Raw genomic sequence first — 14,268 nt, 5'->3', positions numbered from 1 at the left:
TGCTTACCAAAAGATTTGTGGTTTTCTCCCCCAGGCGATTTCCCTCAGAAGAGCGGCCCAGTCGGCAGGGGTTGCCTTCGTAATCTCAGTGTCTAAAGTGTGTATGGCGAGAACATAGGGTTCTCAAGCCAATGTTAAGACACCAAGATCATCTGTCTCTGGAGTCCAGCAAAAGCGATCTGCTCTTCCCTCTGTCATTCTTTCCACAGCAAAACTCTGCCCTGTCCCACTCTGCCTATGTGGCATATCTGCAGATATACTTCCTTCCAATCATATTAGCAGAAATGTATTCTGTTAACACCCTCCTGTCCCAAACAATGGTAGCTTCAGATTATAATACCTGTATCTTTTTCTATGTCCTGCTGCCTTCCTGCTTTCTGCATTCAACACAGCAAGAGAAAAGAGGAGAGAAAAATCCAGTGCATATTTAAAACGAATTTCAAAATATGTATTTTCACCTCACTTTGTACATGGGACTACATTATAATGTTAATGAGTTAGCATTATTGATTAGTACTTGTTCATCAAATCAGTCAGTTATATAAATAATATTCAATAATGTAGTCCTCTATGCATGAGGGAATCCGGAGAAAGAAAAAAAAAATTATGCACTTTTACTCTCTTGTAGAAAGAAAGAAAAATGATGCACATTTACTCTCTGTAGCTTTATATTGGGCTTTGGCTGCATTATGAATTCCATACCTTGCATGCCCCCAGCCATATATTCACCTGTTATATTGGCAACATAAAGATGACTATATGTGTGTGCCACATTATTGCTGGCGACAGAATGCTATCACATTCAGTGAGGTGCTATAAACTTCAAGGCGCTATACTTCAAAGCACTATAAATTATACTACAATGTCCAGTTTTTTCCAAGTATGGTGCTAGGAGAGAGAGCATGGACCAGGGGTTTTGTATTATTTAATGGAATGACAGGAGTATTCATCCAATCAGGGTGTGCCTGATGCTGTTATTTAGGAATCAGGCAAATCCCCAATTGGATGAACACTCTACGGGAAGAAAATAGTAAACCAAACTGTGCTTTATCATTACAGGAATCCAAAAGCACACACTGAATAGGAATATTTTGGTTCAATTGTCTTCTTCAGCTTTTATTCAAAACTTACAAATGGTAAAAGAAGGACATGGGATAGTAGAATGAAAGCAAAAAGAACTAAACAACATCATCGTTGCCTCTCAATTCTTTAGAACAAACAGCATCAATTAATCAATGAACATGTTTATTTCAGAAATACTCTTGAGTGCTATTCTAGGGCAAAACAAAAATGTACCCCATTGAACTGCAGTGTAAGCTGCATTGTATAATGCTAAATGATTACCACAAGTGATACAAAAGTAACCAAAGGTAGCAACACAGTAACACGACTAAGGGAAACAATGTTTCCCAGTACTGACAGCCTGAAGGACATATCAGCTCCCCCATAACATAGGAGAAAAGGCCAGTGCAGTGAAGTTTAAGGCTTCACTGTACTGCAAAAAGTACAGGTCAGATTAAAAAATAAAAGCAAAAAGTTTGGGGGTTCCTTAAAGATGGATGGAAAGGTCCAATAAAGAGATATCTTTCCTAACACACACCCCCCCGTTCCCCAGACTAAGCGACAGGGGGAACTAATCCACCCCTGGATGGGTCCTCTATTCCTGACGGTTATCCCTGTTGGACAGCCCATCAGAATTGCTACATTTGGGATCCGGCCTATGCCCAATAGTGAGTTTCAAGGCCTGCATACTCATGAACCACCTGAGCCACTTTGGATTCTCTCCCTTAACATCTATAAACCACATCAAAGGTTTAGGGGAGCATACACAGTGAAGTTAGTCCCATGGAGGTAGGACCTCAATTTCTAAGGCACTATACAATGGAAAAACAACTCTTCTCCACCTGGGGCCAACTGAGTTCTCCACTGATAAACTGGTAGCTGATTAGACATATAGGATGTTCCTCACCTTTGTCATTAAGCTGTGAAAGTGTTCCAACCATCCCAGTGTCATAGGCATCTGTCTGCACTAAGAAAGGTCTATTTCAATCAGGTTCCCTTAAAGCAGGGGCCTGACCTATGGATTCTTTCAGGCTAGTGAAGGCCTTCTAACACTTAGGGGTCCATAAGAACTCTTTAGATCCCCTATGAGTTGTACGGGCAGTGAGACAGGCAGCTATATTGCTATAGGCTGACGCTTTGCTCCTGTGTTTCCCAGTGATGTCCAGGAAAGTCCTCACCTGTGCTTGGGTAGTGGGGGTTGCCCAGTTCTGTACATGGAGTACTTCACTGACAAGAGGTTGCATCTTGTCGCCACCTACACCAACTTCTTGCATGAGGAAGGTCAATGGCTCCTGTTCAGTTTGACACTTGGCTTTCTTCCTGAATATGTTGGCCTGATGAAGGTCCTGACACCCAGTCTCTTCAGTCAGACCCAATTCCTTCCAAGTGGGGGTTGAATCTGCCATGTCATCCAAGCATGTATTGCTGAGATCCATGTTCCCATTCAGAACAATGGCTAAGCTCAGTTGACAGGTGTCAGTTGCAGCCACCAATCCAGAAGACCTTACACTGAAGCAGGGCTCTGAAAAGGCTGAAACTGCTGCCTTCTCCTCGGCATAGGCTGACAGGGCTGTGTTGCCATGCCCTGCAGAGAGATCATAACAGTAGGTGTACCTTTCAGTACAAAGCTGATCCACTAAGGTGTTACCTCTCAGTGAAGAGTGTGTTTCTGTCTTGAGGACAGAACACAGAGCCCTGGTGTCCATACAGACTCCAAAACTGGCTTTACCTGTATATCTTTCCAGTTCATCAGAACAGAACTCTTGTCAGCTAGAATGCTCCAACACTCTTTGTTCCAACACAGGGTGGATCTCACACCAACTGTCAGGACTTTCTCTTGGTTTCTCAGCCACCACAATACCCAAACTTGGTGGGTTCACTTACTCCCAGAATACAGTTTGGTGTACACCAGCATGTTATAAAGGGTGTCAGTGACAACAAGGGGGGAGATTGCCTCAGCAAACTCCCCAGCTCACTTTGCTGATGTGGGGTCAGGTAAGGAGACACTAGGTCACCCACACTGAAGCCTTTATAAGGGCGGCTTTGATACAGGGCAGGGAGACACACATATTTCTCTGGCTCTCACTCTATATGCATAAGCAGGGCTCCAATTGTATCCCTCAAAATACAATCCTCAATTCTATTCCCAGGGAACTGTATGGCAACCCGTCAGGGTTCACCAAAGCCTTGAGAATAGTTTACCTTGCCAAGTTGTGAAACATGGGAAGGTCCAGAACACTGACAGGTAGTCAGGGGTTTACAGAACAGGTTTAACAGGAGAGGACCCCACCTCCTTCTCTTGGTCTCACTGAGAGCTCAAATCAAACTCATGAGAGATCTGACAGCTCTTGCTCGCTCAGCCCCTCCTGGGGGTGACAGCTCAGTGACACTTGACAGATCACTGCACCATCCCTCCACTGGGCCTGACCACTACTGAGCACAGCAGAGGAGCTATCTATGTAGCAGTCATGCGGTAGGGTGTCAATGACTGACTTGCCAGTCATTCCCTGTGGGTTGGCACAAGGGTATATAGGATTGTGATCAGCAATCACCATCTGCAACCTTTTGCCTGAGGTCTCCAGAGTCAAAGGGCTAATTAAATTAGGCCGTGTCTCTGGTAGTAAGGAGTCCACTCCTTAAAGTCAACCCTAGAAAAATCGAATTCATGTCTCACCCCTGTCAACCTGGTGACAGAAAGTGAGACTCCTACATTGGTTTTCCTCTGGGACCCCCATCATGGACCAGCAGAAATGTGTGTTAGGCCACACAGGTGACATCCAGACAGTAGGATGCATCATCAAGGGAATGTCACACACCAACTGTAGGAGAAAGGGCCTCACAACCTAAGTAACCTCCAACCTCTCAGGGTTTTCTCTGGTGGGCTCCGTGGGCTTACTTTGCAGTAACCCAACTTCATGTTGAACTCTTTGCTTCACTGGAGGAGAAACATCTCATTGGAAGCTGGCCTTTCACCATAGGCCTAAACATGATGGTTTCCTTTTCTGTTGGCCCATACTTTTTGCTCTCCTGGGACTCTCATCTACCTGTATCCTACGCAACTGAGGAGGCCCATAGGATTCAAGCTTTTCAGGGGGTCCTTCTTCCAAACTAGGAATAGGGAATCTTCCAACTACCTCAACAGATGTTGTAGGTAAGGCAGGGGGAATATTCTCCTTCCCTGTGCCTCTGTTTCTGACTCCACTGGTCCTGGGTTTCCCCTTAGGCCTAGGCTTTCTCTTAGGCTTGGCTAAGACAGTCTGATTTTGAGACCTAGTGCCTTATTACATGGTAGGCGGTGAGCCATGGCGCTGTTAGCGCCATGGCTCATGCCGGTAAAATACCGGCACTGCCTTGGCGGAAAGGGGATTTACCGCCCCATTCCAAGGTTGGAGGGGCGGTAAATCCCCCTTCCACCATTGCCCTTCCCCATTCCCATTTCTGCCCCATAGGGCTCTATGGGAATGGGGAAGGCGCTAATTACGGCACCGCAATTTTGCGGTGCTGTAATTAGCTCCGAGGTCTCTTAGCGGGTTGGATTTTAACGCCTGCAAAAAGCAGGCGTTAAATCCCCCAACCCGCAAAGGGACCTCGTAGTAAGGCGGTAAGGATTTACCGGTACCGGTATTTTACCGGTACCGGTAAATCCCTACCGCCATCCGTGTAATGAGGCCCCTAGTGCTTGAAGGGTCTGGTGAGTGTCTCTTCGGTTGTGTAGATAAGAAGGAGGTTGAAAGTGGTTTTAGGATCTGAAGTGAACTTCAAGAGCAGGAGTTTGTATCCTGGAACAGCATCTATGGGGCATGGTCCAAGCTGCATAGTGATTTTGGAGATGACTGCTACTCAACCCCCTATGGTATCCTGGAAGCAGGGTGCAGCCATGATTCTGTGATAGCTAGGAAGTCTAGTTGTTGATCAAGTAGTAAATCGTGTGTGTCAATGGCATGAGCTCCTATGGAGCGAGCATTGATCAGGGCACCTTTGAGACTGATATTGAAGGCTGCTGTATAGGGCAAAGTGTCCGTGTCAATGGTGGTGGGAGTGGCGGGATGGGGTCCTTATGCATTGATGACCATTGCAACTGCTGTCAAATGGGGGGCTTGGGGGTTCACCTTGTGCTTTTCTAATGGGTGTGTCCATCCTTGTGGTGATAGTGGTGTGTGGTAGTGGGCCAATTAAATAAGTGTAGTTGTAGTTCTGGTGTGTACGTAGAGAGAGTCTAGTTTGTCTATGTGATCCTAGTATAGGTAGGGTAATATGCTGAGGGACTGCAGGTGTTCTTGAGTTGCGACGCGCAAGGCAAGTTGTGCCTGTGCACAGGGCGGAAGGCCCTAACTGTACAGTTATGGTGGGTGTTGTGTGTGAGCAATAGGGGTGGTTTAGAGGATTAAGTATCTGTTTAGGAGTTGTGGGAGTTATACGGGCGGTCTTGGGATTGCGCTCGGTGGGCGTTTTAGTAGGCATAGATGAAGATTGCTTGGACTGCGTAAAGAACGGTAGATGTTTAATTTGGGTGGGTCGGGGGAGCCCCAGGCTGGTGCTTGTGGCTTGGGTGTCCATATCGTGACTCGAGAGGTATTCGGGGGCTTCTGTGGAGTTGGGAATTCTAACTGCTAACTGAACATCCAATAGCGGTGTCTAGGGCACGATGCACTTTCTTCCTCATCATCCTCAAAACTAGCCACTGTAGTGGCAGCAATTACATTACTGGTGCTGGGTCCAGCCCCAGCTCCACTATCAGGACCATTTGCTAAGTTAGGTACAACCTTGTTTCTTTCAAAGTCCAGAATTTTCACAACACACTCTGCTTTTGTGCCAGAGACTGTCAAGCCCCTTTCAGTACACAACGTTTTCAACTGATCCACTTTTGAGGTACTTAAAGTGGTGAACATGATTTTCTTCATTGTATTTAGTACAGTAGGTGACTTGTATCTACAAGGCAATCAAAATGTATAGTGTTCTCTGTACGTATTATCTGGACACACCACCAGTGATCTACACAGTGGTACCCAAAAGAGATAATTTTTCACAAAACACCCAGATGTTATGTGGAAAGGGTCATCCCACTGCTGTACACCAATTTCTTAGGACTGATATTCTATACTCTGGCCTGTTGGACAGATGTATAGAAGGCCGACCTATATTGTGACAGGAACAACTCTGGGAAGCTCTAGCCAAACCAGTTTAGGTCGCAGTGACAGGAGGTCTAGGCAAAGTTCTTCAGAGAGGGTGAGCTGTAAAGGGTCCACAATCAGGTCACAGAATGGGAATCACAGATCACACTTAGACAGGATGTATACAAATTCTGTTATTTATTTATGGCCAAAACACACTATAGAAAAATTACTACACTTGCGCGATCTCAATGTCACCTGTCCTAGTAGGATCATTGTCTCTGTCATCCCTCTGTCTCCCCTCCCTTGCCTCGCCATGCCTTGAAACACTTGTGTATAGGCACATTATAAATGCCTTATCATATCATAGAAGCAGGTAGACTTATCACACAACACTATCAAACTAAATAGATATATACATTTACTTTGGTTTAGGGAATACTACACATCAGAAACTCCTGCAAAGGAAAGGTTAGACAAGTATTATGCACGTATGGTCCATAGAGATGATCCCTAACTAAAATTATCCAGCCCTACGTTGCCTAGGGCCTTGTGCCCAATCGTTCAGGTTACAGTTCCACAGAGGTTAGGATGCAGGAAGAAAAGTAGGTAGGGTCTCTGGGGTCCAGTGAATGGTTCTTAGGGTTAGGGTTTAAGTTAGACTAATGCCCAAAAGTAGCCCCAACAGTCAGATGTCGTGCGCAAACAAGCAATGGCAAAGCCAATATTGTTATAAATAAGCTTTATTATAAGCTCATTGACTTATAATGGGAGCATAAGGGTAGATTATAAACTCTGTATTTTACCCCCCGTATTCTGATTCTTCCCCAGACTTGGCAGAACAAACTAAGAGGGTCCAACATTGTTTTTCTGTCAAAAGTCTCAGTCCTCGATTCACAGGGGTTGCAGGTTCGAGCTGATCTCTAGTTGGTATCTTTTACTGTTGCAAGGACTCTGGATCGAAGAATGCAGAAACTCTCAATGCAGCACCCCTCTCAAGACTGGACTCAGGTCAGGTGAGTTATTTTGGATGGTGATCACCGCAGCAGGGTGACACAAAAGGACTCAGCAGTGGCAGTCAGACTTTTCCTCCTATCTTGGGTACCCTTGATGCTAGGATGATAACATTTCACAGAAGCTAGTCTCGTAGGGCCAGCTGAGGATCTGCCAAGTTTGAGGCTGAAACTCGGTATGGTGACACCAGCAACAAAGTAGCCCAAAAACGAAGCTGGTCTTCCACAGGATGGTTCCAGGACACTTCCGAAGGCTTCCTTTGGCAGGACACCGAGCAGACGTCGGGTATGGATGGTCCCTCCACTCAAACGGTCGCAGCTCCTTTACAGGACTACTAAAGATCATGAACAAGACAGGGCTCCTCCTGGACAGCAGCAGAAGTTGGTTGCCAGGCCTCCTTCAGTCAGGTCTCAGGTTTCTTTGCGGTCTCACAGCTGGACAGGATACTTGGCTCCTTCAGGTTTCTCCACGATCTCTGAAGAATGGGTGCAGGGGTCCTCTTCTAATCCTAGGTAAGAGCTGCTGCCCTCACTGGCCAATAGCAGGACTAGCCCATACGCACACCCCAGCAGTGGTACAATCAGGACCACTGGTGGGAACATTCATACATACTACTCCAGCCCACATCCTGCCAGCAAACACACGCAGCCCTCCAGAAGCCCGGCAAAAGCTTCTGATTTCCCGGGCACTGGAAGTCCTTATAAGGATTTACCTGGCATCTCACACCAAGAAGAAGTACAGCTTCACTGTACTGCAAAAAGTAAAGGTCAGATTAAAAAATAAATGCAAAAGATTTGGGGCTTCCATAAAGGTGGAAGGAAAGCTGCAGTAAAGAGAAATCTTTCCTAACAGCCGGTCATCCAAGAACTATGTTGCCTACATAGAAATGATTTAACACAAGATTGGCAAGTGCAGCGGTGGACTAAGCATCACATTATTTGGTATTAGGTCAAAAGACCTTTTTTTACCGACATGAAAATAAATCAATTTAGAAAGACTTCTCTGTGACGCACAGAGCGGTCTTTCTAAATCAAACTGTCACACCTCTGCTGCACATGAGTGAGCGCAGGGGCTCACAGGCACTGTGAACCCCAGAGGAGTTGTTGAGGGAGCGAGAGGTCAGTGTCTGTATTAGTAATGTCATCGTGTGCTTTACCAAAAACATATGACATGGTGGTGTACAATAATACAACAAAAATAATAAAGTTTAAAAAAGGTATGAAGCAAATCAACTAAAATTCCACAATGCAAATGAACCAAACTACTATAAAAGTAAAGGAAAATTAGGTAATTAACAAAACGAGGGTCATTTGGAGGGCGGCTTTGGAAGGAGACAGGGCCTCATTACGACCCAGGCGGTAACTTACCGCCTGGGTCGTACCTTTACCACCATGGCGTAAACTATGTTTACGCCATGGTGGTTGGCGGACTTACCGCCCCATTCCGAGGTTGGTGGGGCGGTAAGTCCCCAATCCCCATTTACCCTTCCCCATTCCCATTTTTGCCCCATAGGGCATAATGGGAGTGGGGAAGGCGTTAATTACGCCACCGTAAATTACGGTGGCGTAATTAACGACAAGGTCCCTTAGCGCCATGGATTTTAACACCTGCTAAAAGCAGGTGTTAAAACCTCCATGGCGCTAAGGGACCTCGGAATCAGGCGGTAAGGGTCGGCGCTGTTTACGCCGCCGTAAACCCCTTACCGACTGGGTCGTAATGAGGCCCACAGTCTACAAAAGTAGATTTTGAAGGGTCTTCCGAAATCAAAGCAAATCATAAGAGAGGTGAATTGGGACTAGAAGAGAATAACATAAGTACAAAGATGCAGAAGCTAAAGATTGTTTCAAAAAATAAGAAAGATGAAACTTTGACATTTCCAAACATAGGATTTTAAGTCTGTGAGAACCATGCGAGCCACCTGAGATCTTGAGTTTGTTCACCAAATAGGCAGGTTCCTTCAGTGCAGCTGCCTTGAAGGAAGTCAAGTAAAGCTTAAAGGGAATTTTGTGCTGCACGTGAAACCAGTGAAGCTGAATAAGAAGAGTGATGGCTTGAATTTACTAGAACCCGCAATACCTTGAGCCACAGAGTAAAGCAAAGCTTTCCAGGGGCAAGCAAGAAGTAGCTAGAACAGAGCTTAGATGGTCATTTGAGTCATGAGAAGAAATCAAGGGTTTTACTTTCCTAAGAACATGAAGAGAGGAAGAGCAGGACTTGGTGATAAAAGGTGCATAAGAGAAACAGTTAAGAGACAAACTTCAAGTATAGACCAGAGTAATATCAGACCAAACCAAAGTGGGGGAGATATCAATAGAAGAAAGAGATATGAGCCAGTGATAAACATATGATTCTAAAATAGAATTAGACCGAGGGGGGTGGGAGCCAGTTCTAAACAGGTGATTCTAACTAAGAAGCAGACAGGAGATGTGAGGCAGTGCTAAACAGCTGATTCTAAAACAGAAGAGGACGGGGGGGATGTTAGACAGTGCTGAACAAGTGATTCCAAATGTGCACCCGGCAAAGAGTACTCAGCCACTCAGTTTGCTGGAAACACTGACGAGAACTGCCAGTGTACCACCCTCATTTCCAGCCACCCGAGGCCCTACCATGGGTCATCTAACCCCACCCCAAGCCCACTTACATGCTGGGACATGCTGGTGGAAAGCACATGTCACTTTCTATTATTTCCGGCAGCTTTTCCACCAGCATGGCGTCCATGGCTGCTAAAGGAATAGTCCTACCCAATCCACTGTGGAATAGTCCTACCCACTCTAATGTGGATTGGCCCTACCCACTCCACCATGGAATGGCCCCACCCACTCCACTACGGAATGACCCTGCGCACTCCACTCTGGAATGGCCCTACCAACTCCACTGTGGAATTGTCCTACCCACTCCACTGTGGCATGGTCCTACCCGCTCTACTCTGGATTGGCCCTACCCACTCCACTGTGGCATGGTCCTACCCACTCCACTGTGGCATGGTCCTACCCGCTCTACTCTGGAATGGCTCTACAGACTCCACTATGAAATGGCCCTACCCACTCCACTGTGGGATGGCCCTACCCACTCCACTGTGGAATGGGCCCACCCGTTGTACTGTGGAATTGTCCTACCCGCTCCACTATGGAATGGTCCTACCCACTCCACTATGGAATGGCCTTACCCGCTCCACTGTGGAATGGTCTTACCCGCTCCACTGTGGCATGGTCCTACCCACTCTACTGTGGATTGGCCCTACCCACTCCACTGTGGAATGGTCCTACCCACTCCACTGTGGATTGGCCCTACCCACTCCACTATGGAAAGGTCCCACCCACTCCGCTAGCTACTGTGCACTCATGGCTTGAACATCTTCGCTTACTGCCTTCCCCTCCCCCGCCAACGCATATGTGATCTGGTCAGATCAATCTGGCCTTGATAAATATTCTCTGACTTGTGACCGCCTCGATCCATCTCAAAGCAAATCCAGGTTTCCCATATTCCTAGTAACTCACCCTAAATCCAACATGAACCTTCAAGAATTCGATGCAGCTGTCAAACTTCCAACCTGGTCACCACCAAGCACACTTCCCTCCACACAGATCCTTTTGCACCACTATTTTAAAAACATTTGCTATCACTGGACCACTAACATAAAGTTTGCATTTGCCATAAAACTAACTGACTTTGTTTCGCCATTGCATTTTTTTCACCCAAGAAATATCTGACTCCCCTTCAGACAGGCTGGGATTTAAGACCTTGTCACTCTCTCCCACATATAAAGTCAAGTAGCCAAGAAGAACCATATTTCTTAACTTTAACACTGTCTCTAACAATTCGAAAGACATTTTTGAAAGAGTCATTAACATCTCACCACTGCTAAGGAATGCTGCGTCAAGATAGGGAACTTTAGGCATCGCTAACAGTTTTGGTGCATATCCTATCAGGAATAACGCTAGAAGTAAATACAACTACCACCGGAAGCATTTCTGAAAATTCACACAATTCAGGGTTTACCGCTGTCTCCTTTGTTGTGGCAATGATATTGCTGCAATAGCATCAGCGGTATTCCAGCAATACCACTTGTTTTATTTTAAAAATATGTTCTTAATCCATTTCCACCCTAATATTGATGGTGGAAATTGACAATATGTAGTCGTGGCTCATACCACAATTGTCACTATGCACTATCCGTTTGCATGAGAAAAAATGTATATCATTTTTTGGGGCACTTTTTACATTATAGCTCCACCACTGGGGTGAAGGTAAGGTTTTATTGTTTGGGAAATCCAACTCTGAATAAGGCGGTATTGCAGCTGGCGCGGTTCCCTTGACATACCTCCACAGGTACAGACTTCTAATTGGAACCGGGAGGGCAGTGAAACTAAGGGCACTTGGCAAATTCTACTGGTTTGACCATCACATCCCAACTTGCAATGAGCCCCTATTTCTCAACACCAAGATCAACAAAATAAATAAAACCATCGGCCCGGAAGTGCCAGCAAGCTCCTCTTCCTTCATATGACTGAAGCACCTCTCATCAGCCATTCGTCATCGAGCCAACTTCCCCTCAATCTCATCCACCATTTACCAAACAAATCACTCTGGAAAACCTTCAGCTAGTCTGGCCACTCCATCACCCCTTGCTCACGCTTCCCTCAAGGCACCTTTCCTGACTCTTTGAAACGCTCATGAACCAAAGCCAGACTGAAGCAACCCTGCCTCTAACCAGAAGGCCTTGAAAATAATAGACCGGCTGTTGCTGTCCTCCTCCAGGCCACAACGATGGAGTTAATCGGCACCACACAGCTTCAATCCTTTCTTGAAACTGTCCACATCTCCTATTTATGCTAATCCGGAATGTGCGCTTAACGTGGAATCAAGACAAGCGCATTGGTGGTGGAAGATGGCCTCTGGTGCCTTAAGGAGTCGAGCTGCTCTCCCCCTTGGCTCTTCTTAGCTTGTGAGTCATGATTGAGATCTTAGGCCCCCAAAACCTGTCTTCCCTCTGAAATCAGTATCACCAGGCTCACCTCTGTCGATTGCGATCTCTTCCAATTATAATTTGTTTTGTATATAGCGCTTTAATCTAAAGTGCTTTTCATAGGACATATTTACATAGATTACCCAATCAAAATTGGCACTCATTTGTCGACCTTGGAAGGATGAAAAGCTGAGTTGGCCTTGGCAGGATTTGAACCTGTGACCTGCAGATCAAACACAGATTACATCATCAGGCCTTTAACCTGCTGATCTTTCATTGGCCTGTCATTGGCCTGTGCAACCTAACATCTGAACTCTTACAGATGTCAAGGTTTCTCATTGGACACCGAGTGTGAAAGATAATAAAGAAGGCGTGCCCCGCCAACAAACCCTACACCGGGTTTTACGCATCTGAAAGGAACAGCTGCTGCCAAAGCACGGCACACTGAGTTGAAGACAAAATAAGGAAGCTTACACTGCATATTAACATGTGCAAACAGGTCGCGTTCTTCACCAAATAAAATACACAACAATTCAACTTTGCTCCAGCTTTCCACTGTATTTGCCGAGAAGACCTTCATTGCTCCATGTACTCATACTTCTCCCAGTGAACCATTGAATAAAGCCTTTGCTGGCTATTGTGTTTGGTTGTGATAATCCTCATAACTCCTCGTGCTCATCATCTTCCCAGTGAACCATTAAAGAGTGCTACAAATTTTCATCTCAAAGTTCTGTAGCAAATTAGTACCAGAGTAAATTTGACGCATTCAGAAATTATCATGGCGATGCAGGGGGTTCAACCTCCTCACATGTTTCTGCCAGAGGTAGGAGAACCAATTCTTCCATGGAAACGTTGGCTCAAAGCATTTGAGCATTATGCACATGTTGTCTGTGGCGCAACCTACAGCAATGAAAGGAAACAATCTTTTCCGTTACACTGTTTGGGTCCTGCTGGACAGGAGAAATATGAAGATCTCCCAGATCTTTTAGATGAAGAAATAGGGGACATGAACGAATACGAGGTAGCTATCACTAAACTCAACAAGCACTATGACAAGAAAGTTAGTACCATACTCGAGAGATATAAGTTTGGCAAGCGGATCCAGGAACTGGATGAAACTGTAGAACAGTATGTCACTGCCTTGAGGAAGTTGGCCCCTAATTGCAAATTCAATCAGCAACTCGAAGAGAAGATCAGGGACCAATTCATGCTTGAATGCAGGAGCAGTAAAGTCAGAGAGAGACTTTGGTCTGAAGACGATCCCTCACTTAATATGGTTTTAAGGCTAGGCAAAGAAGTCGAGCACACAGAAACGTGTGTACTGACCTTGGAGAGCAGGGTGAAGGACATATTAGTGAAACCATCAATCAGTTCTATACAGTCTGATCAAGATGAAGAAATAGGAGTGATAAAGGATGAAAGAAAGAAATTGACATTTAATTACAACACACTGCGACGCAGAAGTCCTGGGACTTCGGAAATGTGCTGAAATCGTGCAGCGTTGAAGAGACCCAATAGACTGGAAATGAGAAAGCCTGATAGATTCAAGACAAACAGAGCATCCACACCAGGTGGAGAACATCAATACAAAGGACACATTTCCCAGAGTGGAAGGGGGAAGAACCAAACAAAGAGGATGTTAAAGGTGCAGCAGTCCATCCCATCGGGCAAATAGTAAAATGTGTCCGGCTCTGAAGATTATATGCAGGAGGTGTGGCGGTAAAGGACACCTTGCCAAGTGTTGTAGGAGCAGTAAAAGTGAGGATCCTACTTTTAACTGGATTGGGGACAACGATGGAGAAGATGAATGTGTATTCATGGTCTCCGGTGAAGGCGCACAAGTTGAAAGTCCCAGAGCAAAGATATCTGTGAACGGTTTTCCCATTGTGATGATGGTGGATTCGGGTGCCAAATACACTCTTATTCCAGAAGATATGTGGAGAACATGTGGCCCGGAATATATATGTGAAGTTGATGTGAAGCCTAGAGCTTATGGTGGAGCTAGAATAGACTTAATTGGATGGTTTATGGCCACCATAGAATTCAAGAACAGACAAGCAAGTGGTCGCATTTATGTCTCAAAGAAAGGGGAGACTGCCTTGCTTAGTTGGACTC

This window comes from Ambystoma mexicanum, chromosome 4q, assembly GCF_040938575.1.
Source record: "Ambystoma mexicanum isolate Mex_15411 chromosome 4q, UKY_AmexF1_1, whole genome shotgun sequence".
NCBI lineage: Eukaryota > Metazoa > Chordata > Amphibia > Caudata > Ambystomatidae > Ambystoma > Ambystoma mexicanum.
This window is presented reverse-complemented; position numbering follows the sequence as displayed.